General features: G+C 43.3%; 2 protein-coding genes across 3 annotated transcripts in view; one reads left to right on the top strand and one right to left on the bottom strand.

Moving 5' to 3' along the window:
- ULK4 (unc-51 like kinase 4) overlaps window positions 1–2,436 on the bottom strand; it is a 257,257-nt gene extending 254,821 nt beyond the window's left edge. The window contains exon 1 of the mRNA XM_069810917.1: window positions 2,176–2,436. The gene's annotated coding sequence lies outside the window, so the exon portion shown is untranslated. The remainder of the gene's footprint in view (window positions 1–2,175) is intronic.
- A 9,308-nt stretch (window positions 2,437–11,744) lies between these two features.
- Window positions 11,745–27,078, top strand: part of TRAK1 (trafficking kinesin protein 1) — a 138,705-nt gene continuing 123,371 nt past the window's right edge. Inside the window, exon 1 of one of the 2 annotated variants that reach the window (XM_069810813.1) lies at window positions 11,745–11,982. The gene's annotated coding sequence lies outside the window, so the exon portion shown is untranslated. Of the gene's footprint in view, window positions 11,983–12,044; window positions 12,125–27,078 lie in introns of those variants that run through there. The other variant, XM_069810847.1, reaches the window with a different exon arrangement.

Raw genomic sequence — 27,078 nt, 5'->3', positions numbered from 1 at the left:
GCTTAAGTAGCATAGCTGCCAAATGCCTGATCACAAACCACAAACTCAATTTCACTTTAACTCTTTCATGAGACACAAAGCTCCCTGAGTGACAAATCAAAGACCGAAATGAAGACCAGGGAATCCCCACATTTTCAGACCAGACTTCAAATGAAAATACAACAAAGCATTGGGCAGCACCAGACAACAAAATGCCTGTCACTAAAATACTGGTTCTTGCCAGAACACCAGCCGGGTGCCCAGATGATCCAGAAATTAGAACATGTCTAGGAACTTCATGATTCCAGAATTTCCTTTACCGAAGATAGTTACCCAAGACAGACATTTTCTCCCCAAAAGAAGAAAGAATCTCACCATCACAATTCAAAAGCTTTCAGATTAATACTGTAAGCTAGTTTGATTTTATCTAGCACTAAGCAAACAGCTAGGTATGGCCAATATAACGTAGGAAGACTTTTTTTTCTACAGTTATCTATGAGAACAAAGTAATTATACAATTATCAGTGTGCCAAACACCCCAAAATAAGGCACACAGATATAGCATCAAAACAAGATGGGGGTCTCCATTTCCCTAGCTCTCTTTTCTGATTCATGCAGATCACACCATTCCTTATGTTCTTTTTCTGGACAGCTGTCATGGTTTAACCCCAGCCAGCAACTAAGCACCACACAGCCACTCAAGCTCTTCCTCCCTACCCAGTGGGATGGGGGAGACAATCCGGGAAAAAAAGTAAAACTCACGGGTTGAGATAAGAACAGTTTAATAGAACAGAAAAGGAGAAACTAATAATGATGATGGTAACACTAATACAATGACAAAAGTAATAATAAAAGGATTGGAATACGCAAGTGATGCACAATGCAATTGCTCCCCACCCACCAACCGACACCCAGTTAGTCCCCAAGCAGTGATCTCCCCACTCCCCCCAGTTTATATACCAGACATGACATCACATGGTATGGAATACCCCGCTGGCCACTTTGGGTCAGCTGCCCTGGCTGTGTCCCCTCCCAATTTCTTGTCCCCCTCCAGCCTTCTTGCTGGCTGGGCACAAGAAGCTGAAAAATCCTTGACTTAGTCTAAACACTACTTAGCGACAACTGAAAACATCAGTGTGTTATCAACATTCTTCTCATACCGAACTCAAAAACATAGCACTATACCAGCTACTAGGAAGACAATTAACTCTATCCCAGCTGAAACCAGGACAACAGCTTAAAACAAAAACCAACCAAAAAACTCATAATGTCCTCCCCTACTACACAAAGATTCCAGAACAGCAATGCTATAGAAATGTATCCAGCAAAAGAAATGTCCAATCTACAGCCCAAGCCCAAAATTCACACAACCACAGCCCCTTTTCTGTACTTCTTTCCCAAGAATACTTCAAACCTGACATGTGCACCTCATCACAAGACTGAAACATATACACATTAGAGAGATGGAAAATACTTTTATGTTGGTCATATGAAAGGCATTATCATCCACTCATGCAACAAACCATACAAATGTAGGCCGGGCTCAATGACAAGTACAGAAATATCTGGTTATCTGGCAAAAGCAAAACCAATGACACACAAATGCACACAGGGACAGAGTAGTCATAGTCAGGGGAAAGGGAAGCCTTCATTGCTACTCATGACTGGCAGTACTTGCAAATAAGGTCTCCATTAGCTGCTCTGCAAGAGGCTACAGGGAAAAGAGAAGCATCTAGTCTTGCATCCCTGAACCTCAAGAGTAACGGCTATGCCATGGTTTTGGTACACAAACCAATGGAGCATGGCACAAGACAGACTTTCAACAGCTAGAATACATTCATTAGTTTTGACATAAAGTACAAAGAGGTCAAATAAAGCGACACAAGAAGTGAAAAGAAGTATCTCAAGGCAAGATGTAAGCCTGCCACACTACCACCTGCAACGACAGAAGCACCCAAAGCAGCAGACTCCAGTTACGGAGGAAACGGCATTTGCTCTGGGCAGGATGCAGGACCAGGACACCAAGGAGACATGGTTCCCTCTCTTGGTGAAAGAATGGCCAAAAACACTCTGAAACGAGCAGCACCTGCACGACCTGAGACCTCCTGCCGTCAAAGCTCTGTCAAGAGCAGGTAGCCCGGCAGGCCCGAGGGCTCTGTACCGCAACCCCTGGGACACAGCCGCCTCCCGGCCCACCTGCAGCAGAGGTGAGGATGCCATGAGGAAGCCCATCCCCCGGCCGAGTCTTCCGCCCCCCAGGAGACCTTCGTTCGAGGCTCCCCTCAGACCTAGGGACAGACTACGGCCGCGGGCGAGTGACCAGGGCGGGAGCCGGAAGACGGTGAGGGGGCGACGGCCTGCGCGCGCCCCCCCAGAGGGGGCGGGGGAGCCCGCCTCGCGCGCCGCCGGGAGCCGTTAGGCACGTGCATGCCCCGCTAACGGCCGTTAGCCGTCCGCGGGGAGAGGGGGGAACGGATGGGAAGCAACAGCCGTACCTGTGAGGCGGGGGAGAGGGGGTGGGTGGGTGGACAAAGACGCAGCGTTACTATCGCCCCGCCGCCGCCATCAACCGAAATCGGCGGAGCCCCGCCCCCGGCCGGAGTCTCCCATACCCCTACGGGAAGGAGGGGGGGGTCGGAAGTGTCCCGACGGGAAAGTCGTCCCTGCACGCCACAAAATACAGCCAGCGGGAGCGATAGCAGCACAATAGTCAGAGTAACTCCGGGAACTGGGTTTTTTCCCCCTTCCTCTAGCAAGAACACACCGCCCGGTGCCACCCGGGTCCGTCCCCTCTCCCCCCCACGCACTGCTCGGATGGTCGCCACCGCGCGCCCGTATCCAGGAGACGGAGCCAGACGCCGGAAAGAGAGCAGAGTCGCCATTGGTCCAGGAGGCGCCAACGTCAGAGCGGGTGCCTCGGCCGGAGTGCGGTTCCCGGATGCTGCGGGAGGGGCGGGGCGGTCCCTCCGGGAGGGGGGCGGTGCCTCGCTGGGGAAGGGGGTGGGGAGAGGGCAGCACGTGCCGGAGAGGGTGGGGCGTCAGGGGCGCAGGCGCCCGTTTGCCAGGCAATCGTCAGTGCCGCGCTAACAGTGGGGGAGGCCGAGGCGCGGCGGTCATAATGGCCTCTGGGGCCCGGGCCTTGCTGAGGGTAGGCCAGTGCCCCGAGCGGGCTCCAGCAGCGCCCGCCGCTTCGAGCCTGGGTTGTTGGGGCTTTTAAATTAAACCTCCGCAGGTCAAAACAGCAGGTAGCTGTCGTCAGTCCCGTTAACAGTGATTTGTAAACACCTAATTGAGGGGCACTTTGTTATGACAAAAATCAGCTTTTGAAACAACTGTTTTCCATTTTTAGCACTGGAGTTTTCACTTTATTTTTCATTCTAGGGTGGTCTGGTTTTGGGTTTTTTTGTTCCGCTGGTTTTGTTTTTCTAAGGCCCTTGAAAATGTCAAATAAGTATCCTTTTCTCTTGCATGACAAAACATTTAACAAGATTTGGTCTGTCTTTCTAGAGAAAGTTGTAAAGAATTATGTTTTGTCAGTTGTCCCACCTTCGTCTTGACTCCCTAACAGTTTTGAACCCGTTGATCCGTTTCAACTGGATCTGATAAAAGAAGTAGTATACTTGAAGGATTCAATATTTCTTTAGGCTGTATGATAACAGGGTCAGGTTTTTTACCCCCACTGTAGGAAAGATTTCAGTCTGAATTTAAACCCCCCTAATACTGAAAAAAGGGAGGGGAAAAAAAAAAGTCCCTATTTGGGAGAGGGATGTTAGAAAGGTGTCAGCTTTCATTTTTGTTTCATACCTTCTCAGGCAGCAGAGGCTGTAGACACAAAGCACAGTTCTGGAGGAAAAAAAGCTTCATTAGTTACACAGCTTGCCAAACATTTTGTCACAGTTCAGCTGTTGTGGGGTTTGGTAGAGAGTCTACAAAACTGGTAAGACGCCAGTGCTGCACACAGGTATAATTTTTGCTGGTTTATTGGATATCCACATAGAATTGACTGGACTCCTAAGTGCTGAAAAATATTGGGTGCATATGCATGGCAAAATTGCTCACTTCTGAACAAGTTCAGATCCTGTCCCATTTTGCAGCATAAGTTTTCAGCAATTGCAGAGTTTATCTGTCATTACCAATGAAGCTACAGCTTTGAAGCTGCACAAGCAAAATAATCTTTCCATTTCTTTTAATGTAAATGAGTAGTTGCCTAGATATAAATAAACCAAATACGTAAGTAGACATCACCTAGTTTCTTTTAGTAAGCATAAGAAAAGTATGTCTTGAAGAGGGATTTATTTAGATTTTAGAAAACCATGTATTTTGTCTTTGGCTTTGATGAGGGTGACCGATATAAAGAAGAAGGAACAGAATATTAGCTCAATTGCAGACCAGTCCTGACAGCAGTTCGATCACAGATCTTAGAAAAGTCACTTAATTTCATTGTCCCTCTCCAAGAGGACACAACTAAGCCACAATAACTATCAAGTTACTGCCTTTGCTTCCAAATTTCTGGTGTTTTGTCCTATGTACAGCTTTCTGTTAAATTAGTCCAAGTTAGGGATTGTTTTTATGCAAAGGGGAGTAAATATCCCATTCTGGGGGAGTGAGATGGTATGAACTTTAACATTAACAAAGTCTGTTTAAATCTTCATATAATAGTGGCAATAGCATTACAAAGTACAGAGAGAGAGAGACAGAAAAATGCTGTAGTAACAAACAAACCAGAGATTCATAGCTTTTCAAATTAAATGTCTCCACAATGAAGAATTTCAGTGTAATTAAAGGCAGACACAGGGGGACATGTTGACTTATACCCCTCGTTTTTCCAATACCTCTTAGTTAGGAACCATAGCACTTTTTTATTGTCGATACACACATCATTACATGTCTGTATCTTTCTTACCATCTGGGTGCACAATTTCAATATACTCCAGATGGGGAATTTTCCCTTTGATTCAGTATAAGAATCAGGAATTCTCTCTTCAAACATGTCACTTGCTTCCAGTACCAGAGTTATCTTGAAGAAATAATCTAAATACAAATATAGATCAGGTCTGTAATTATAAGACTCTTATCTTTGGCCTTTTTCTTACTGTTTTAGTCTGTTACTCCTTTAGTCTGTTACCAAACATGAGTTCAAGCATTGTACTAAACTGCAGTAAACTTTTCTGTGGGAATATTTTCAACATTCAAGAACGGAATGCAAAATACTCTCTCTGCTGTTTGCACCATTTCAATTCTTTTAGCAATCTCTACAGCAAACTCAGCCTTGCTCTTTGCCTGGCTGTTATATGGGATGGTCAGATGTAATCAAGTTCTTGTTCTCAGATAAATATATGGTCTAATTTGAGGTAAACTGAGATCTTGTGATTGAAACCACATAGCTCAGGAATGCTTAAACACTTCACTGCTCTACCCTCAATGGGTACTACAGAAGCCTCTGACATTTTGCCTGGTTCCCAAAGGTCTGACAAATAGCCTATAATTTTAAGGTATGTTTCCATGTTTTGTTTTCCTTTGGTAAGATCTGTTCTTTAGTTTGCTCTAATGCCTGTTGAAGATGCTATACACTTCTGTTTTATTGTGCCGCATGTACTAGGTTTTCTCCCAGCTATCACAATTACTCATGCTTCATCCCATCTTGCTAGTACATATTTCTTTCTATTCCAGACTGACCCCATTCTCAAGAGACTTTCTATTCTCAGCCTCCTCGGTATGATGATTCAGTTGCTCATATGTAATATTTTTATGTTCCATTTGCCTTGACATTTCTGTCATTCCTGGGAAGTACACAGGGCCACTTTTGTGGTCTTTGACCATTTTGGAAGAATGATGAACATAAGCACATCTTTATCTTGTGCTTTTTATTCTCAGATTCTTTTCCAACATCCTCTTGAAACTAGCACATACTTTCGCTGTTTGAGTGAAACTTTGTGTGTTTTTCTTTATTTTTGCATTTCTGTGGTAACACTCAGGTTCTCATGATTTAGTCACCTTGTTTTTCTGGTACAAGGCTGTATTCACTCATCCTTCTCAAAGTCGTTAAATAAATTCAAGTGTTACAGTTTCAGTATCGTATGCTGCTGATATTTGGGAGTAGCAATGATTTTTCAAATTATTTGGTAGCTTCTGGGATTCTTCTGTTTGGATATTTGTTTTCTCAATCATAGAGTTGACCTTTTCACTGCAGAAACACTATTGCAAAATAGTCCTTGCCAATGTGTTTGTTTCAGCGGTGAGGCAAAAACTACTAGTGGTTTCTTTTACAGGAACAGGGCTCTAAATCTCACCTCACTGGATCAACTTGTAAGGTCACCAGTACTGCATGTATAGCATGCTTGTATTGCCTCTTCCTCCATTATGGTCTCAATGCTTTGCATATGTCTAAGGTTTGAAAGAGATGTGGTAAGATACTCTGCAAATTTTAATACTCTCTGAGTTAATACCTTTCAAGGTTGGCATATTACCAACTACTTTTACCTTCCCAAAATCACTGGGTTTCCTCGGGAAGTCAGCAACTGTTCTGTAAATTATACTGAAGTAAAAACCAACTTCCTCTTTTTCTTGTTTGTTTGTTTGTATTGATTTTTATCTGCTAATGAGATGGGGTTAATTGTTATGGAATACCACAGTTTCTGCCAGGCATTCCTCATACCACATTCCTGAGTATTGTCAGCTCTGATGCTGATTTATGAGCCTGGCTGGGCAGAGCTGATACTCTTCTGCTGCAAGGTTCACAACTAACAGTGTTCTCAACACCTAAGCCTACCCGCTGGCTTCCAAAATATGATGAGATGACCACCTTGCTTATGCAGGAAGGCTGAATAGGCCTTTGTCAAAATCTTGCTTTTTCAGTGACTATCATGCTGCTTATGTAATTTTGAGATTATGTAAAATTATTAGTGATGCTTTCTTTTTCTGCGTATTTCAGTGTTCAGACTATTCCTTAGTCTAATGTAATAGAACGTGTGTAAAGCAGATGTTGTACTGGTTGAATTATTTTCATCTGTTCTAGGTATAACATGTTGGAGGAGATCCCATTTTCTTCAAACACGTTCAGCAGTTTGGACTCACAAAAGAGTCAAATGCTTTGTTACTGAGTATACAGATTCATTGTTTCAGCAGAAAGCAATGGCTTTTATGTTGCATATTCTGAAGATTCAGCCTGTATACTCAGGGTATCCTTTGCATCCTGATTAGAATTCACAATGTCTTGAAGGTACTATCATCATTCCACAGTGTTATTTTCATTTGGCTTTGCTTGATTGCACTTTTTTTTCCTTGTCTTGCAAAATGCATGCCTAGCACATTTATCATTAGCCCACTATCTTGCATTTAATTTCCTTTTTGTTTGTGTACTTGTCTTCACTTCTAATGCTAATCTGAGCTTTACAAACTATTTATTCCAACTTCCATTTCATTAATGTCAAATATGTGCAAAACCCCATCCTCTGAGTCACTGTTTCCTTTCTTCATGTGTTTTCAGACTGTAAGCTCTGGAATAATGCTTTCTTTTGCCATAATTATTATATATGATCCTCTATGCAGGACGTTTTTAATGAGTTTTCTCCTTAAGACCTCTTTATCTTCATTTTATTTGTCTCCTCTGCTTGTGTTTATGCTTTCACTTGTCCATAAACTTTCACTTTTTTGATTTAGCCTCTCATTTTCCTTGTGTTCTTTTTAAAATTACGTGCGTCTGCTCTGCTTAGGTCACAGTCACAGTAACACTTCAGACCAATGCCATAAGCTGGTATTGCTCCTGAAAGAAGCTGCCCCTTTACGGGAAAGAAATTTCCAGTAGAGAAGCAGTTGAAGGAGAAAGCATTGCTACTGGCTGATGCTAGCTGAAGGAAGCATAGAGCTCTGAAGAAGAAAAGCTTTTCTGCTGATTTGATTCTTCCAGCAAAGACAGCATTGCATACCTTGTTGTAAAACAAAAATGAAACAAAAAACCTGCACAAAACCAGAAAAAATCCATCAAAAGTACTCACATGCTTAGTTTTCACATGCTCAGGCAGACAACTTGCAAGAATTTATGCGTTTTGATATTCAAGTAAAAGCAATGATAGCTTTACAAAAAAACACCATTTAAACAAGAAAAGATGGTGTACAGACAGCATTATGCAGACACTTCACAGATCTTTTTAAAGGACTTACAGCATTACTTAGTCCATGCTGATATAAAAGTGTGAGAAATGGGGCCAGTAGCACCAGGCACCAGCAGGAAGAACAAAAAGAGGAAGCACCCCAACTCCTTTCTTCTTAAATCCACAGCACAGCTTAGGCAGAAACACATTGGTGGGATATGTTTTAGTGATTTTTTTTTCCCTCAGTTCATTTGTTCATGCCTGTTGGAATGCGCTTGTTCTCTGAGATTAAAATCATCTACTTTACAATCAGAGCTGCAATCGGGATCTTCAGCTGGCAAACTAACCAGAGATTTCTGAAACTGGTTTAAATGCTTTGAAAGCAATATTGTATTCTTTGGTTGTTTCACAGGGACTATAAGAGAAGTTCTAGAGACAGCAAGTGAGGAACATGCAAGAAAAACAAGAGCACGCTCACTGAAAACTGTATTTGAGAAGTCTTCTAGTTTAGCAGTGTGGAAATAAAAAGTCTCTTCTAGAAATGTAATCAAGGAAGGAAAATTGAGAATTAATGTGCTAAATATCATGTGATAATCAAGAAGAGAGAGGAAATAGAGAGGATAATGAAAACAGAAAGAGAGCAGAGAAATCTAGTATCTGGTTATGGTGTCAATGGCCAGCTTTGGAATTGCGAGGTGGATGAATTGAGATGGTGGTAAGAATGCAATGGAGTATGCTTATGTGCACTATAGCACCATGCAACAAAAACTCTTAAGGAGAATTTGGTGCAGCAACCACCAAACAACTGCTACCGTATCCCATGATCAGTATACAGACACGCACTTTGCATGTGAGGGGCTGGCAATCCCATCACCCCAAGTTCTCTCCCCTGATGTACTCCCACACAGTGTTTGTGTATAAATAGTGCATGTCGTTGCCATTTGTCCCACTGTGAAGGACTTCTGCTCACTCTAACGACTCTTTTCAGTCTCAGCAGTACATCTCAAATCCTTGTTCCTCACAGATGTGATGGGTCAAATGGATCTTCTCAACAAGAAGCCTCCAATCACGTAGACTTGTTTCTCTCTGTTGTTGGTGTGGATCTTCATGTTTCTACTTCTTGGTTTTCTTTCTGCTTGCAGACAATTTCTGCCTTCTGTTTTTTTCAGCATTGGATTTTTTTCCTGGGCTCTGATTCCAAGATGCCTCTGTTGTGTGTCTTCCTCTGTTTCTGTGGAACTGAAAGCTCTTTTTTTTTTTTTTTTAATCCCTTACCAGCCTATCTTTGCTTTTTTTCTTGCTTCTTATTGACATTCTGTAAAGCACAGAGCAAACTCTGTTCCTCAAAACTACTTCTCCTTCACTGTACAGACCCTTCCTCCTCACTGCTGTCTTGGGCTTATGTTACACATTATAACAAGTGCCTAACTGCTGCTGAAAGGCTCTATCCCTTGTTTGCAATCGCACAGGCTTGTTCCCTCTCTTGTGCAAGCTCTGTCACTCATCTGACTCCACTGTTAGCTGTTTCAGGAATTAATCAGAAAACTATCCTTTTTTAAAGCCTCCTGATTTAGCTTGCTCACTGGCTAACCCCAGGGTCACACATATACAAGACTGGGCACAAAGGAAGCAATGGGAGGACTCAGCTGAGGGTGAGAAGTGGAAGGGACCAACCTTTTTAATGATACCTAGGTGTTAGACTTCCTAGCAGTAACATGAAGTTTTGATTTTAGGGAGAAGTTAGATGAGACTACCAAGATGATTTACCAAAGGGATGGTCCTGTTCCTCCCAGATGAATGGTCTCAACTCTTCCTGTGTGCTCACTCCTGATACTTTTATGACCTTAGGGTGAATCTACTCAGTTCCCTAATCTGGCAGAAAACTGACAAGAAGAAAAATATAATTAGTTCTGCATCGGGTTAGTAAACTGAGCCACTCACTGAGGAATCCTAAGCAGCAGAGCCAGCCCTTGGGAAACCCAGGCTTGCCTGGCTCTTCTGAAGTGGGGAGAGCAGCCTGCTCCTTTTGGCAGCAGCAAGCTTTCAGGTTGACTCAGATGCCCCATCTAACTGCACCCTTTGTCACTTCCAGGGAATCTGCTTTAAAGACATGCCTGTTTGGCAGGCACCTGTGAATCCTCTGCTGTCCTGTAACCTTTCTCCTCTCTCTTCTATCACCCCAACACATCCCCACTGAGATTCTCTTTGTTTGCATCTGTGAAGGGTTGGATCATCTCTTTTTATGGGTTATTCAGGTTCAAACCCCAAATCCATTTGCACTCGCTCGAGGTTAACACGCATCCCACGCTTCCGGAATCCTGTCACCAGCACGACTGCAACTTTTTTCTTTGTCTCACCAGCTGTAACCCTGGACACAATTCTGTTCTTCCCTTGCCGGTGAACAATCAAACCCTCCTGCAACAAATAGTTCTGTGAGCTGTAGAAATAAGAAGTTGTGATTTCCGCTGGATTTTTTTTTTTTTTAATTAAGAACACGGACTGAAGCTTTTCTCTGTAGGTGGGACATTAATAATAAATCTTTCCGTTTGGGGATTTTGTGGTGTCTAATATATCTTGCATACTGCAACTTCCCTCTCCAAGATTCCTCTCCTTCGTTCCTGCCCCAAACTTGAAGAAACACGTATTTTGAACGTCCCAACTTTCACCAAGACCCTCTCTCCTATTCCCACGTCCGTTCATCTGTCCACCAGCGTCCCTGCAGCCTGGCTGGGTGCTCGGCCAGGGTTTTGTTCAAGCCTTTTTGCCCGGCTCAGGCAGGCAGAGCTCTCGCATTCACCGTGACGAACGCGTGAGGAACAGGTCGCCGCGGCAGTTAACTGGCTGTACCAGCCCAGGTCATTCAAAAGCCAGACGGCCAAGGTGGCAAAACCGCAGCCCCCTTCGCGGGCTACACGGCCGGCAGCTGAGCGGTGCTGCGCCGCGCCAGCCCTCCCCGCTGGCGGGGAGCGGCGGGGGGCCGGGGGGAGGAGAGAGCCGGGCAGACCGGTCCTTGCCGCCCGGCGAGGCCCTCACCGCACCGCCGCCGGTCCCTCCGCGCCTCCCAAACCGGCCCGGGTCGCTTCGCGTAGCCGCTACCGACCCAGCTACACCTTCGCCAAGCCGGGGAGCCGCCCGCTGGTCTCCTGTGGGAGACGGCCCTGTCGGGAGCCCCGACACTCCTCGCCCCGGCTGCTCTGCGAAGAGGACCCCCCGCAGCCACAGTGCCGAAGGCCGGCGGAGAAGCGTTTGGCCAGCCCTGGCCGAAGCAGCGGTGAGTTACTTTCGCCCAGCAGCAGGCAGCGCAGCGCAGCTCAACGCAGGGCATCCCGTCCCGCCGGCCCGGGCCGCGGCAGGGGGCCGGTTGCTGGGCGACGCGCGGCCCCTCCTCCGCGGCAGGGCTGGGCCATGAGGTAATGGCCGCCGGGGCGGGGGGGAGTGCTGCGACTACTGTGCCAGCTGCCTCCGAGGTGGCCGGCGCCGCGGCCCCCTGGGTGTCCGCCCCGCCTCCCGAGAAGGCCGCGGGGTCCGGCCCGGCGGTGCGGGTGAAGGCGAGGGGAGGAAGCCCGCGGCGGAGGAGAGCGTCCGGCAGCCGCCCCACGTGCGCTGCCGCCCGGCGGGAAGGGTTTGCAGCGCTTCCCCGGACGCCGTTTGAGAGCGAGGCGGAGGGCACATGAGGCGCTGGCAGGAGGAGGGAGAAGCAGCAGCCAGCCGGCCGCAGCAGCAGCAGCAGCCGCCGCTCCGCTCCGCACGCCGCGGCCTCTCCGCGGCGGGGGCCGAGGGCGAGCCGTGAGGGGAGAAGCGGCCCGGAGGTGGCCGCCGCCGGCAGCGAGACTCCCCCGGCCCGCGGGGGCGGCGCCGCCGCCCGCTCCCCGCTGCCGTTGGCGGCGCGCGCGCCCGGGGGGCCCGGCGCGGGGTGAGTGCGCGGGGCGGGGCGGGGAGGAGGGCAGAGGCGCCCCTTTGGCGTCTAACGGTTCGGCGGCCGGGGGAGGGGGGCACGACGGGAGACGCACACACACGCGCCGGCGTGGCTGCCTTTGCCCCCCGCTCGTCCTCAGGTGAGCGGGCGGGGCGGGGGGAGAAGCCTGCTTCGTTCGCCGGAGGAGCGAAACGGGTGGCTGAGCAAGGTGGAGCGGCTCCTCCTCCTCTTCCTCCTCGGGGCCCCGCCAGCCCTGTGGCAACGGGGCGACCTTCACAGCCGGCTTGCTGGCGGGCGGGCGGAGAGGCCTGCCTTTGCTGCCTGTGCTCTTTTGTCCCTTCCGCCCCCTTAAAGGATAGAGGCAGTTGGGTGTAATTGTTTACCGAAGGTCAAGAATCGCTTGCCAAATTTGACCTGTGAATTATTTACCGGTCGACTGCTGCTGTTGTCAGTGAGAAGGACCCCCCCTTATAGAGGTCGCTTTCCTAGCTGTTGGGGAGGGACATACAAATACTAACTTGGTTTCTTCACCGTCAGGGATTATGGATAGCTTTTAGCGGTATACCTGTATTTAAAATTACTAAAATTCCCATTATGGTTTTTAGCAGGTTTGTGCTCTCGGTGTCTGCTTTGGTTTGCAGCTGACGATTTTGAACTTCGTGTTTAGATGAGCTTATTTTTAGGTAACATTAGGGAAGAGGAGGAGATGTCCAAAAAATGGAACATCTGTTAAAGGGTGGGAGCCCAGGCATCTTGTTCTCCCTTGCGCAGTCTGCGGGACAAGTTTCCCGTGTGGACACTTTTCTCTCTTGCAATCTATAACCTCATTTGAACCTTTCAGTCCACTGAGATTAAATCGTGGGTGTAATGGTTTTTGCAATCAGGAAAGCAACAGCAAAAAAACAAGCTAAAACCAAACCAAACAACAGTTACGATGACCAGTTCGCCATATGTGCGTGTTTTACTGCTGTGTGTTACACAGTTTTATGTACTGTAAGTAATGCCCTGGCTTCTGACTATACTGGAGCTGAACCGTGTTTAAATCTGGTTGTTCCTAGTAGGGCTCTTCTGGAGTTTCCATAAGAAGCCTGGAGGAAGGAGTATTGTCCCCCAGCCCAGGAACCGTATTCACAAAGCTGTGCCCTCTCTGAGGCTCTATAACCTGTTTTAATTGAGCCAGAGCAACCTGTGATGACAACAGATAAGAAAATCATTTTAGAAGCATGTAAGAAAATTGTATTAAGCTGTGATTATAGCCACTACTACTCTGTTTTTCAATGAGCATCGTTATAAGGGAGGAAAAACAGAAGGGTAAAAATCCTAAGGGAGAGCAAGAGTTTTCAGCTTTTGATGTGAGGTACTGAGTTAAGTGAAGATCAGGTGTTGTATGTGTGGCTGAAATTTAAATTTCTATTGAAGTAAAACAAAAGTTTCTGTCACTTACATGGATGAACTCCCACTTGCCAGTAGATTTAACAGCATGGTGGATGACGGTAGCAGAAATAAGTAGAGTCTCTCTGGATCCAGTGCAAAAGAACCCCTAACCAAACAAAAATCTTGTAGTTCATAACTGAGCTTGGTGCCTGTTCTAGAGCACTGGGTAGCACACCAGTATGCTGAGGAAGCATTAACATGATTAGGCACATACATTTATATATGTGGTGTTCCGTGTTTGGTATGTGCATGCATAAAATCTCAGTGAAGTACGAAGCTGTTGCTGCAGCCTCTGAGCATCTGACTAGTTTAATCCAGAGTCCTGACTAATGAAGCAGTACCAGCATGTGATCTGCAAGTTTTGCCATGTATATTAATGGATGTTAACTTGGCACTCTGTCAGTTCGTGGAATGCAGGTGAGAGTTGGTGGGAGTAAGTGAACTTGCAGGTACCAGAGAGCAGGATCAGATTGAAAATATTTGCCTGGAACTGTTTGGAACTCCTGTTGTTCCTTTCTGCTGCAGCTCACACCTGAGCTCCTTGCTGCTTCACATGTTCTGTCTCCTGTAACAGATTACCAAATGCTTTTGTAGAATTAATTTGATCCTAACCTTTCCATGTCCTCTGAGGGTTTACTTTTGAGTTTTGAAATATTCTATCCCATCTTCTTTGGGATAGAAGAATGAGATGAGTATTGTAGAAATTAGTGCAGGTTAAATATTTTTGGTTTAAGTGATCAATATTATTGTCTCTTACTGTTGTCACTGTATAATGCTGGAAAGGAAGAATGCTGAAACTTCCCACTGTATCTGCTATGATAGACTGTAAACTGAATCCATGATAACTTTTTTTTTCCTAATAGCTCAGTAGAAAGAACAAGTGCTGTCAAGGCAGCATCTGCAATATTGAAAGGCAAGAAGTTAAAAACAAACATTTTGCCGTTTCTAAAAGCTGTACGTGTTTTTCTTCTTAACAATTTCCTATGTTACTTAAAAATTTCCTTGGGAGAGGGGAGATAATAAGGGGGAAGGCAGTGTATGAGTTATGTTTGTTTGAAATCTATTTCTTTCTGAAGTCTCTAAAATAGTTTTCTTTGATTTCCAGAATTGAGGTGGTTTAGTGCTCCTTCTGCTAGCATCAGAAGTAGTATTTGTGGGACATCATTTGTTTTGTGTTGTCTGGATGTTGTACGTTGCGAGTGGTACTCAAGTCAAGGTTGGTGGAGTGTTTCTTGTTAGTTTGCAGAAAATGGCATGTTCTTTGTTTCAAATTTTGAAACAGGTACCTTTCCCCCTGCCCCAGTAATGACTGTTCTGTTTGCAAAAGTGGGTGCCTCCTCTTAATAAGTCTCCAGTGTTAGGCCGGGTACTTCATCGGTGTAACTTCTTGAATAACTCCATTTTAACTCCCACAGAACTGTCACTTGATTTTATGCGCTGCTTATTTCACAATACCTCCATATTAATGCAAGAACAGACAGACCAGTATGATATGAGAAGTCCTCATAACTACAGTATGGAATTAGGAGCTGTGTTTTAGCCTGTTGGTCAGAGAACAATTGCTGATAGGTAGACCGTTAACAACTGGTGGCTTTCAGAGTTGCCATAAAAACATAGTAAGTCAGAGAAATGCTTTCTACTCACTAAATGCCAGCTATTGCATGTCAGTTGTAGGCAGCTCACTTCATGTACAAAGCTTTGTAATGCTGGCACTGTAAAACTGGCTTGTGATGTACAATGCCTGTGCTTTGAAGGTATGTTTCTGTGTCATGTTTGTATTGTTAAAACTCCACGAGCAATGCCATTGCCTCCTTGGAAAGCTGCACTTGTATGGAGGGCTCAGTTTTGTGGATTCAGTTGTGGGATCAGTGCTAGTGGGAGAGAGAAAAATCTTGAGAATTAACTTCCTGTTAACGTCGACTTTTCAGGATACCAGTTGGTGTGGGATTCAAAGCCTTCCTGCTTACTCTGTGGTTTGACTGAGATAGCTGTTTGAGTTTACAAGCGCTCTTATTTTACTTTGTAGTGAATAATGCGATGTCTCCTAAATAAATTTCAGGAGTTCACTGCTAATATTCTTTGTCTAAAACTGTCCTTTATTTGAACTTTGATTCATCAATATTTCTCTTTCTATTGGAGCCGATTGATTTCAGTGCAAAAAGTCATGCTGTCTAGTCATCCTGCTTATGGTTGTCCAGCTAAGAGGCTTATTGATAGCACAAACAGATTAGCTCAGAGATAATTCTTAGATTCAATTATGTTGACAGATTTGCTTTAGTTAAATCAGTTAGTGACTGTACTGGAGTCGATTCTTTGCCTTGTCTTATAGCTTCTCTGGACAGGATTGTCCAACCTTGCAGTCCGTTAGATGCTGTAAACCCAAATGACGCTACTACTCCTTAACTGTCATATTGCCTTGTGTGGTTTTGTGGTTTTGTGTTGTTTTTTTTTTTTTTGTTAAGTATTCTGATGGATTAATTTATATTAGAGCCCTATGATATTTACTTGCATCTATAGCAGAAGTTCAGAACACTGTAGCAGTCAGGGTAGTAGAAAGAAGGAAGGAAATGTAAGAAGTGCTTGGTTTAAAAGCTCTTGCAAAGTTTCATTATTGGCTTGTTTTCACATAAGACCATGTTGCTGCCCAGCAGAGCAAATTTCCCCCTGGCTGTGTATTCCCTCTTCTATCCCCTTCCGTATGATGGTGCTGGGAATCAACTCTGTGACTTAGCCAAGAACTGTTTTTTAAGGTTAATTTTCAATCAGATTGTCCTCTGGGCAGCTGAGCAGCTGTTAGCAGTGAGGCAAAGGAAGCAATAGGAGTAAGTGGCTGAGGCTTTGGTGTCAGGAGGGAAAGTCTTCAGCGAGCATAAGCTGATTTTGAAACTGTTGCACTCTAAGCTCTGATATAACCAACACCAGTTGTGTGTTAGTAGATGAGATGCTAATGCCGAGGCTGACAATAACCTGCTACGTATTTGTGTGCTTATGGAATATTCTTGACTCTCAGCACCTTTATGAACAGAGGAGAGAAATGAGTGGTTGATGTTCTTAGGCTATACACAGCCATTATCCTTTATGATACAGAATGAGAATATACTTAAGAATAAATTTGAGTATTTTTATTTCGCTAACTTGAGGTTCAGTCTGCATTTCTGAGTGTTCTTTCCTGAGCAAGATGCCCATGAATTATAGTCTCTATTGTGAATAATTCAATCCTCAAAACTTAAAGTGTAAACCAGTATGATTTTAGATTTATAAAGTAATATGAACTAACCTGGCGCGGGAGGGAAGACTTGTTTTCCTTCTGCCTTTTTCATTTATTTGTTCTTAGCAGACTTCTTTGGAAAGGTTTTCCCTCTTTAAAACTTGTACAAAATCAGCAGAGCTTTTTTCCTTAGGTTTTGTGATATCAGCAGGTAAATGTTTTTCTTCATAGACCATGAAACCAGAAAGGACAACCGGGTGATCTAGTTTGATTATCAAAATTATGAGCTTATGGCTCCATCCCGAAGTGTTTTGATCTGAGTTAAGACTTCTATATGTATTTGTTATCACTCTGGGGAAAAATTATCCAGGTATTTTTCATTAAATGTTGCTTTCCTACTGAAATAGCCATGTGAAAATTGCTCCTGCTCTTTTTTTTTCTTTTTTTTTTTTTTTTTTAAACTTTTCTTATATGATGTGTTCTGAAGGATTTGGAATGTAGAAGTGAGAGATTTTATTAAGACAGTCATTTTTTTTTTTTCCTATGGCTTTTGATTTGTGAATCTCTTGTAACTTTGCAGCAGGTCTGCAAATACCTTTAAGTCTTAATGTGTAGTAAAGCATGTAGAAGTTATTTCCTTAGTTTCTTTTTGCAGAGCCTTTAAGGAAATCGGTGAGCACCAGGATGAAAATGACTGGCGTAGAGAGAGCACGCAAAGAAGAGAAATACTAAGTGCTTAAGAGTTTGTAGTTCTGGAATTTTATAGGCAATGTGTTGTAAAAGAACAAAGGCGACTGTATGTCCTGTGTGAAGATAGGAGCTCTGTGGAAAGTGTGCCACTTTGGTGGATCATAGCCTGGTTGAGGTTGGAAGGGATTTCTGGAGGTTATCTGGTCCAACCCCCCTGCTCAAGCAGGGCCACCTACAGTCCACTGCCCGGGATCATGTCCAGACATCTTCTGAGCATCTCCAAGGATGGAGGCTTCACCTCCCTGGGCAACCTGTGCCAGTGCTTGGTCACACTCACAGTGAGAAAGCGTTTCCTGATGTTCAGGGGGAACTGCCTGTGTTTCAGTTTGTGCATCTCGCCTCTGGCCCTGTCACTGGGCACCACTGGAAAGAGCCTGGCTCCATCCTCTATGTGCCCTCCCTTCAGGTATTTATGTAAAATCAGTAAGATTCCCCTGAGTCTTCTCTTCTCCAAGCTGAACAGTCCCAGCTCTCTCAGCCTTTCCTCATAGGAGAGATGCTCTGGTCTCCCTTCTTTGTATTAGTGGCTCTTTGCTGGACTCTCCAGTATGTCCATCTCCTTTTTGTACTGGAGGGCCCAGAACTGGACCCAGTACCCCTGGTGTGGCCTCACCAGTGCTGAGCAGAGGGGAAGGATCACCTCTCTCATGTAGTTTCCCACCTGTCTTACAGCCATTAAAGGAAAAACATAAGAACCCACCCACTGCTCTGCTATGTAATAATTACAGTGCTTCAAACAAAACATGGAAAAACTGCTTATCGTTAGCTTTCAATTAAGTTTAAAATAATGCTGAGTTGACTTGTCCCATTTTTTAATAGAAACCAAAGTTTAACAAAATGTTCATACTGTGGAAACATTTATAGGCTAGAGGGGAAGAATGAAAAGTGTGGATACATTGAAATAGTTATGTGCACCTCTTTGAGGAGATTAGTTGACTACTGTAAGTTGGAACCAATCCATGCACTTCTATATTTTGTATGTTCACATGTATTGTCCTTTTTAAAGGCAGGTGCTGGTAATGTCATATTGGACTTGAATTTCATGCAAGTCAGGACGCTGCATGCCATAATTTGGTGTCCTAGAGAATACTGAAGTGCAGTTTTGTTTGAAGAGAGGGGTCTTTTTTAAAAAGTACATCAGTGTCTGCTGCTTGTGGGAAATGGAGGCTTTTACACTTACTGTCCTCTATAATGTTTGCATAAGTGGAGCTTGTATTACTAACAACATTGCCTGTCCCAGAAAGCCTAGTTTCACTGTCAGATACTGCACAGATGCATGCTTTGCCAAGGGGCACTGTCAACTCCTCCGTAGTAAGCGGAAACCTTGCAGTTCAAATCCATGCAACCTATTGCCCCAGTGGTACCTGTAAAATGAGCAGAACTGGAAGACATTGGAGCAATGTCAGAGTCCTTAGACTGTCCTTTAAACCTGTCCTGAATGGAATTTCTTTCTCTGCAGCTGTGACTGATCGTACTATGAGGAGGCATGCACTATCAATGTAAAGTGATGAGAAGGAAATCAATCTTTCTGGTAATACGGTTTCTTCTTATAGATCTTCTCCCATAGTCACAAATTGCACTGCCTTCAGAAAGGAATGGTAGACTTCTGTTTTGTTGTGGTAATATTACAGTAAGGATCACTTCCAGGAATTTATGGAGAGGGTGGAGATCAGTGTTTACCAAAAACATTACCTTCTTAGAGGCTTTGGTCCTGTAATGAGTTCTGCGAACCTGCATGTGTGAAGGTCGTAGGAAGGTCAGCCCTTTATGGCTGTATTTCCTGAGGGTTATATAATCTTGCCGGGGGGGGGGGTAGGTAAGGATGTTATGGTTTGACCGAGTGACTTGTGGCTGACCTGAATGCCACAAATTTGCAATATAAAGCAGTCTGAACTGAAAATACTGCTTCTGATTGTATGAAATGTTTACAACCTTTGATTACTCTTGTATTTGTTCCCTAGACTTTTACTCCGTAACGGCTTTCTCGGAAGTCTTATTTTGCAAGACATCCAAAGCTGTTAGAATGAAAAGACTGAGAAAGTTTAGATACCGCACTTATCTGGCAGAATACAATCTTGCCCCAAAGCCGTCTCTACTGTCATTCTATTGGATGTATGTTATGCTATCATTTTTCTGTAGAGAACAGTGAGTTCTCCATGACATTCACTTGTCTAGGAACTGTTGTACCTCAGGCAAATGCAACTTTCTTAAATAGTTTGCCCTTTTACATTGCAAAAGCTACCAGACATTCAGTGTAAACTTCTAATGAACTGAGTTTGTTTAAGCATTCAGGAGTCACAAAAATCAGTCTTTTCTTACTTTGCAAAAGATGAAGGGGCTCAGCAAGATCAAAACATTTGACTGAGATAATTCAGGAATTGGTGCCAGTAGTAGAATTAAATCCAGTTCTTGTGAATCTCTCTTATAAGCCTGTTGGTCTCTTAGGATCGGTGGGTTGGCATGCTCTGTGGCGTTAGCTGTTTAGGACCTGACAAGGTAGAGTATCTGAAACAGGCAGCCTCCTCAGTAGACGCGAGTACTACGCCTGCACTTTTTTATTTACAGTACTAACGTTGATAGTGTATGTTACTAATCCTATTACAAAAGAAAAACTCCAGATGGGCCAGAAGACTCTCCTTTCTCTGAAGAGTGTATGACTTCAAGTAATTTGAGTGCATTTCACAAAAGTTTTAAATACATGTCTGGCAGACAGGTTGTTGAGGATAAGGTGGTGATACTATTACAATAGTGATTTTATGGAAATTTCTATGTTCTTTTTGCCTTCAGTAAAACTGATGAACTATTAAACTAACCATGGGGTATTGCTATGAAAAAGATCAGTGTTCAAAATGGGAGTCTGGGATTTCACAGGCTGGGAACACAGCACGTCCAAGACACAGTGCCATCTCGCTTTGCTCACTGATGGCTGTTCTAGGTAAGTCAGAGTCTCAGAGCTTCTTGAGCCTGACTTACTAAGCTCCCCCCTCCAAGAGTAAACACTGCACCCATTTTGTACTATTTATCAACTTTCAGAGGACACCTGCTGTATGTTGACATAAAGAAAGAAAAATGGAAAGTTTTGTTACTAATGTCCCCCTGTGCTGTTATACTGCATAGGAGGAAAGAGAAGAAGAAAATAAGGTGGTTTTTTTTTTTTAACTTGAAGTGTCTGGATGGGACTCTTTTTTTGTTTTGCTCATGGGGGTATTGCTGTCTTTTTAAAAAAAAAATAGATAACTGCTTTTATGGAATAAACATAGAATTAACAGTTCATGGTATATACCTAACTAATGAAAAGCTTCTCAGCCCTGATGGAGCAGGCAGATTGATGCCACTGCACATTGGGTATGGATGCTGAATGTATCTCCTAAAAACAGAAAGTGGAATTGTTAAATTCAGCATTCGTGATTTTATTATGATCTTATTTCACTCACTGAGGGATATTTTGTATCTTATTCCTGTTCCCAGATTGTTGTTGATGATACCTGATGGCAGGAAGTGTATCTTAATGATATATGACCTTAAATGATATGCACAGAAAAGTTGTGGATGCCCCATCTTTGGAAATGTTCAAAGTTGGGTAGGACAGGGCTTTGAGCAACCTGGTCTAGTGGAAGATGCCCTTGCCCATGGCAGGGGGTCGGACTATTTGATCTTTAAAGGTCCCTTCCAACCCAAACCATTCTGTGATTCTATGAAGTGTGGCCATAAATGTGTTTTTTTGATCCAAAAGTAGTATGAATGCACTATGTTGATCTATATGAATACTTATAGTAAGAATTAAGAACTGGAATCAATTTCATGTATTTACTGAAGTAAAACTGATGATTCCTTAAAAAAATTTTCACATGACTTGTCAGCTGGTATTTAGACAGAAGTTTTAATTCAGGTGGCCAAAACTGTACTTTTTAAATGGTCCTTGCTGTTCATCATAATTAATTTTTTTATTTTAAAAAATCTTGGGATTAAAGCTGACTTTTCTATCTTTCTACCAAGTGGCAAAATGGATTATTTCTTGGATTTGTAAATTAGCACAGTTGCTCTTCCAGCAGGTATGAATTCAACAAGAACAAAAATGTTTCTTGGCTCTTCAGTTGCCAGTCAGTTTCTCAGCTTCAGTTTCATGTAACAATTGAATTGGTCTGGGTAAATTGAAACTGAAACCTCATCTCTCCATATCTCCAGGAGAGGCCATTGCTGTTAAGCCTTGGGTTAATGCTTGTGTAGGTTCTGTAAATTCTGGCTCCGGGCGCTCACCTAGTGGTTTTCTTCAGTCCTGTGGTGGTGTGTGTAAGCACATGCAGCAGTTAATGGAGACATTGGTGATTTGAGTCCCACCAGGGATTGCTGTTCTCATGGCAATGAAGCTTGGAAGATATTGGTGTTGCAACGCTATTTGAAAATCCTCAAAACTGCAGATAAAAGTGGGGAAGTGACTGCCTACAAGTGGGTGACAAGTAAAGCCAACAGAATGTCTTGGTTTAGTGGTTTGACTTTTTTTTTTTTTTTTTTAAAGTGGTTTCCTGACAAGCAACTGAAGCTGCAGAAGAGGGCGGTCTTCCTTCCCCACCCTCATGCACTGCTTGTATGGGCATGCAGTGGCCCAGCTCTGAGAGCTGATCTACCTGAAAAGTACTTTATACCACCCTCTGTGTGTTCTCTCCTGTCCTGCCTCCCCTATCCCCTTGGCTTAGCCTTTCAGCCATATTGCGTCCCTGATCACATTGACATGGGGTGGTACAAGCACCAATGTCCCTATGAGGAAAAATAGGGAATATTCCCATCCTATGAGTGATGGGTATATATTGCTTCAGCGTAAGCATGCAGTAGGATGAGGGTGTTTTTTCAGGACAGCCTACACTAATATTAGCTGGCGATGACTGGGAAAGTGTGTGCCTGAGGGCTGTGCTTTTGCAGCCATGTTAGCCTGGTCGTAGAGTTTTCCATCTCTGGTGGGAATAGTCCTACCTTGTCATCAGCTATGTGTTGTACTTCTTTGTCCACAGATCTTTCACATTGACTGTTACCCAATGGGAAAATAAGCCAAGGAGGCAAATTGCAAAAACATGTGAAAAAATTGTTTTATTTCTTTGGTTTTAGTTTTGCTAGTTTGTGTTTCTCAGGGCATTAGAAGAATGTTGCAGATGGCACAAAGGCAAGGCGGGAGTGTGCAGGCAAGACCAATTAGTGTTTAGTTTGCTTTAGGTGTATAACACCACACGGTGTATTTAACATGTGTGCATTAACTTACATAGCTCTCTTTAAAAATGAGAGTTAAATGTTATCAAAATTGTATCATTTGCTAGTTGTGTGGGAGGTTTGGGGGGGGTGGTTTTTTTTTTAATTAAAAAAAGCAGCAAACATCATTTTAGTAATCTTGGTTAGCAGAATTGCATGGGGAAGATTGAATACCCTGTCCTATTTCTGTTATCTGAGATGGTAAATTAGCACTAATTACCTCGTCAAGAAGGCTGAGAGGAAATTCCTAAATGCACCTAACAGCAAGCCTATTGTTTTGATCCTATGACCAGCGGGGATAACTTGAAGATAAAGACATGATATAATACTGTAGCAGAAGTGACTAAGAGGAAATAGGAGCGGCTGCATAGTCAGGAAAATGATCAGCTTATGACATGACTTGTTACAGCAGATGTAACACTGTGTTCTCTTTGTTCCTCAGACCTTTCTCTGGAAAAGATAAGCAAGCAGTTGTTACAATATGGGCAATAAAAGATTTTTTTTTTTTTTTAATTTAGTGAACTCTTAGACTGAACAGTTATAGAATACTTATTTTGAACTCCAGAAATTGGGAAGGTGTGAAATTACAGGGCTTCAGCCTGTTCTGGCTCTGATGTGAATCTTAAAACAGGTAATTTATTTCCCTTCTGAATGGGAATTGTTGGTTCCTGATTGCCCTGATTTCTAACTGGAAACTGTTGTTTGTTTTGTGATAGAAAACTTACAATACAGCTGTGTGGCAACTTGGAATTGAGTATATGTGAAGCTAAAGAATAGACTTTGGGAGGGACTGTTCTGGACACTGTATTGTTCAATGGTACTGTCAGTTACCACTCGAGAAGTGAAAGGATTTTGAACTCATGGCATCTCAGAATATGAAGGCATTGGATGTTCTTAAAGGGCAATAAAGACATTTGCAAGCATCTTCTATGAATTCTGACATTTTGGCTAATCTTGTCTACTCTTTCTCCCTGCTTTTGGTTTTTTTTTCTTTTATTTTTTTTTTAACCATATTGTTTCTCTGGCTTTGTTTTGTATGTCAAGTATTAGAGATTTTCCTTTATCCTCCTTAATTAAAAGCTCAAAGAGATAAATTGGCAATCTCCTTTACTGGGAGTCAGTTAATGGTTTGTAAATTTCTTGATAGCAACTAGTTACATGGACGCATTTGAAAGAAATTAACAAAGAAGGTTAAATGGAATAGATAAAATGCAAGTGAAGGTCTTGTTTTTGTAAGAGGTAGATCTTAAATAAGTCCCAAATTGAAATAATTCTTTTATAATTTTATTTTCTAAATAACTTTTCTCAAAAGTTACTGAGAAGTTGCTGTCTAGGAAAACTTATGCAGTATGCCAGATTTTATAAGAAACCCCAGGGATGGCTGTGGTGGGCAAAAGAAGTTATGCTGCCTGACTGTATTCCATGTCTAACAAAAACTTCATAAAGTGCCTGATAAAACTGATCTGAAAAAAAGGCATTTCTGAGCAAATGGGCTCACTAGCCTCTTGGAGAATAGATTTTAATAGGAGTTGGAAACTGGTATCTATAGATCTAAATGCCTACCAATTATGAGAAGCAGAATATGGCCCTGTAACTCAGGAATGGTTCCTTGAGTGAAGTCCAAATTGTGAGGTTGGTGGATTACTGATTTAAAAGGGTTGATTTGGTTGGTTGGGTTTGTTGGTGTGTTTTGTTTGGTTGGTTTTGGTGTTTTTGTTTTGTTTTTTTTGTCTTGAGGGTTATCTTTGCTCTTTTGGGAAATAATTGCGGGAGCCAATAAAATGAGTCTAGCTGCAACATAGTTTACACTCTAGAACAGCAAAACCAGACTTGAATGGCAGAGGTTAAACAGGTTGTTACTTGTTGCTTTTTGTGTGAAGATCACCCTTAGGGTGTCTGAAGTGAAAAAGGTGGAGAAGGAGAAAGAAACATAGTGATTGGGTGGGTGGGCGGGTTTTCGGACAGGAGGGATAGAATTTGGAAGGATCCATTGCATTGTAAGACATGATGTTTGGTCCAAACTGGCTAGTGTTTTGTCTTGGGAGCTTATATTGACCTCTGGGCTTCTCTGCTTTTTATTAAAAAAAAAAAAAGTCTAAATTACTGTTGTTGGATACAGTAGTGCACCTGACTGAATATAGTTAGTATATACAGTACCTCAGCTGTGGGAGGTAGAAGAGTCTAGAATCCTTGACACCTCAAATGTGTCTCTGAATTACAGTCTCTTGGATCTTGTGTGCTGCAATATATGGATCATGTCAAAATGTCAGCAGCTGCTTCCACATTTGTGGTGCTGACAATATGACCTTCAGGTTAAGAGGTCTCCACTGATGTGAGCTCTGCCTGGTGTATGTTTGTTTTACTCTGTATGGAGCTATCTTTGCACCAGTTCCCATTTGCACCTAGAAGGGTGGGTTTGCAAATGGGGGATTTTGCTTGGGAGATGGTGTAAACAGAAGGGTAGAGTTAATCTGTTAACCTGTCTCAACTCAGTGCTGGTAAATGCAACTGAGCATAGTGATGCTGTCCTGGGTATTTTGTCCCAAGTTTTGCATCTTGTCTACAGAGCATGCCCAACTCAAAAATCGTACAAAGTTGCAGTAATGTGAGTGTGCTATCCAATTCTGTTAACTCTTGCTTTGGTATTTATTCAAGGTGGGTATATCAACTGGCACAAGATTCAGACATAGTGAAATAGCTTATTATTCCATGGCGTATGTTTCTAGGGTTTGTTACTCTTTGAGCTAAGTTTAGCCAATTGACTTTCACGGGAGTCTATCACCTCTTTATATACAGTGCTCAGCTGGTGTGAATCAACCTGTAACTGAATATTAAGGCTGTGTAAGGTAGGAGACTGTCTTGTTAACCAAGCTCAATTGTGGTTTGGAAGGCCCCTGGGCTACTCTATAGCTGCATATGTCTGTGATCTGATGTTATTTATGAGCTTTGTGATTAGTTTAGAGTGTTAAAACTGCTCCCCCATCCACCCCCAACCTTCTGCAGACTGTGCTGCAGCAGTACTGTCAGAGACATATTTCCAGAAAGATGGGAATCGGGCCAAGCAGGAATTACTACAGGTTGTGGTAACTGCGTCTGTCAATGACTGTACTTTGCAGTTATACAATGTTTGCATTGTGTCTGTTGTCTGACGTACTCATTTGTCTTACACCCCAGCCTGTAGTTTCCTGAATAGCAAAATACAAGTTCTATCAGGACAGCTGCTTAATAAGGCACATGTTGAAATATTTGGAAAGGGAAGACTGTTTTCTGGATAAACGACAAATCGCTGAGAGGAAGGACATAGCATGCAGATGGGCTAGAAAGCATGCAGGTTAAGATTCCTGGCCTTTTCCCTCTCAACAGCTTGATCTTGTAAGTAGAGTAAGGCTGAGCACTTGTAAATTGTATGCAGATACTGTATTGAATGAAATAGTGCCACTGCAGTGTAGATGGCCAGGGTCTGTCTCCTTCTCTTTGAAGTGTGGAAGTACTAACTCACTTAGAAGGACTCCTTGTCTCTACCTGCTTTCTGTCACATGGGACTTGGAGCTACAGCAATGTGGCACCAGGAAGAAGGGGAAAAGCAGTTTGCGTCTGTAGCAAGTAGGGGAACAAAATCTGGAGACAATAGTAGTTATGTGCTCACTCTGAGCCAGCAGTTGTGAGCTGACTTACGCAGGAGAACTTTCTTAGTTCTGCAAATTGTTTGTGCCTCTGAGAGATTATGCTTGTTTTGTGAACAGAGGTCTTTTCTGCCAAGTTGAAGGGCATCATGTGTCTTATTTCTAGTTACTCTGTTACACAAGCAACAGCACAGCAACAGAAGACTTCTTTAATGTGTCTGATGTCAAATTTATTTTTAAAAAGCAGTGTAATTCATTGTTGGTGCCAGCCCAGATCTTTGCCACAGTCAACACTTGTGACACAGCTGTTGCTGCCATTGCATAGTTAGCTCCCCAGTTGCAGTTAAAGATGGGAGTGAAGGGGGTTTGCAGTCAGAAATCGACAGCATGACGATGTACAGCCTTCTGTAGGCAGTTGTGTTGTACAATTTTTGGTATTAAGAATTCATGATCAAACTGATGTTTTCTTTTCTTTTGATAGATGCTCTTCTGCTGCAGGTTTTTGTTTCTCCTTTGACCTAGTTCTTGCTGATGTTTAGATTTTGGTTGAAAAGGTGGGACAGTTTGCCTGGTTTCTTAAAATGTACTTTTTTCATAGTGAAGTCAGAAATAAGAGCATGTGTGTAGTTCAGTAGCCTAATTGTGAGACTCAAGGAAAAAATGCTACCTAAAATGTATTTTGATCTTACAGCTCAGAGAAGTTACAAATAAGATAGAGGGCTAGCAGGGGAGTAAGGCATATAACTGATGCATGACCATAAGTATGTTTGTCACAGCCAAATTGATTACTGTAACTGGGCTGATCTTGTGTATTAGCCTTCCTCAGGCATCAGTGCTTTT

The sequence above is a fragment of the Haliaeetus albicilla genome, chromosome 2 (assembly GCF_947461875.1).
Source record: "Haliaeetus albicilla chromosome 2, bHalAlb1.1, whole genome shotgun sequence".
Lineage (NCBI taxonomy): Eukaryota > Metazoa > Chordata > Aves > Accipitriformes > Accipitridae > Haliaeetus > Haliaeetus albicilla.
Note: the sequence above shows the minus strand (reverse complement) of the source record. Positions and strands in the feature narration are given on the sequence as shown.